Source organism: Rana temporaria, chromosome 8 (genome assembly GCF_905171775.1).
Source record: "Rana temporaria chromosome 8, aRanTem1.1, whole genome shotgun sequence".
Classification (NCBI taxonomy): Eukaryota; Metazoa; Chordata; class Amphibia; order Anura; family Ranidae; genus Rana; species Rana temporaria.
The window spans coordinates 46,991,541-46,993,003 of record NC_053496.1 but is presented as its reverse complement, the minus strand read 5'-3'; the positions used below and the strand labels follow the sequence as shown (position 1 = coordinate 46,993,003).

Sequence of the window (1,463 nt, the reverse complement as noted above, 5' to 3'; positions counted from 1 at the left end):
AAGAGGAAATAATCCTCTTATGCATGCAGGTAGGGTCACCGTGCACCTTACAGAGCCTGGATGCAAGCCTGTAGAGGAGGAGGAGCCGAAGGCAAGCAGGTACTATGGGTACAGAATAAAAATATTAAAAAAATTAATAAATAAAAAAGAAGAAAAAAAAAAGAAATATAATCAGAAAAAGAGAAAAAATGTGATGAACAGACATCTATACAAAGATATATGTAAAAGGATTGATGATTATTACCTGGTTCAAATAATGATAGGAATAATGGGAAGATTGATGATAAGGTAGTCTCAAAAGAGATTGATATGGATCATCCCAAGAGATTTCTGTCAATGCTGTACAGTATTGACAGAAATCTCTTGGGATGATCCATATCAATCTCTTTTGAGACTACCTTATCATCAATCTTCCCATTATTCCTATCATTATTTGAACCAGGTTATAATCATCAATCCTTTTACATATATCTTTGTATAGATGTCTGTTCATCACATTTTTTCTCTTTTTCTGATTATATTTCTTTTTTTTTTCTTCTTTTTTATTTATTAATTTTTTTAATATTTTTATTCTGTACCCATAGTACCTGCTTGCCTTCGGCTCCTCCTCCTCTACAGGCTTGCATCCAGGCTCTGTGAGGTGCACGGTGACCCTACCTGCATGCATAAGAGGATTATTTCCTCTTTTTCCCATCCCCCCTTCCTTCCATCTGGGATTTTCCATCTGGGATTTTGAGCCAATCACGGCTAACTACTCAGGTTTTTCAGTCCATTTTTTCAGGTAAATATTTCTGTCAAAGTCCACAGCTATCACAGACACTGCATTAACTCGACTTCCGTCTACTTAAACAAAACACATTGTCTCTATGCCTTATAAATTATGATTACATCAACATCTATGGTCAATCAGATACGTTTGTATGTACTGATGCAATAAATCTATGTGACTATTTGTATATATTATTACTTATATTTTTCCGTTTATTGATATACTCTTTGTTTGTTCAGACTACTGCCCCCCATTGGTTCCTGACGAAGCCCCCTTGGGCGAAACTAGTAGAACCGTTACATGTGGGATGAAATGAAGATCACCTGCATCTTTATGCACTTGAAGTATCATTTTATTTGTTAGTCTGGAATTTGTCTAGTATGCATTTTATAGCATTCAATGTATAATTTTTTCTTTTTTCTTCTTTTTTGATTTTTCTATGTCCTTTTACAAAGAAAATCTTTTTACAAAATAAATCTTTTTGATATTTATATTGGTGTTGTGGCTCTCATGATTGAGGTTTGACCAGGCCCACATATTTTCATATATTATTACTGTTCATGCTTTAACAAGAGTCCCCATTTTTTGCCTGTAAAGGGTAACCCCTATAAATTAGTTACAGTTACAAGTTACTTGTCCGAAAAAGTAATTGAGTTAGTGACTCAGTTACTTTATTGGCAAAGTAACTAGTTAC

General features: G+C 34.1%; 1 long non-coding RNA gene across 1 annotated transcript; it reads left to right on the top strand.

Moving 5' to 3' along the window:
• Positions 1–348: 348 nt before the first annotated feature.
• On the top strand, positions 349–1,094 carry LOC120910358. The gene is made up of 3 exons (XR_005741530.1): positions 349–442; positions 585–781; positions 1,009–1,094. It is a non-coding gene; the product is annotated as an uncharacterized LOC120910358 (long non-coding RNA).
• Positions 1,095–1,463: the final 369 nt, after the last annotated feature.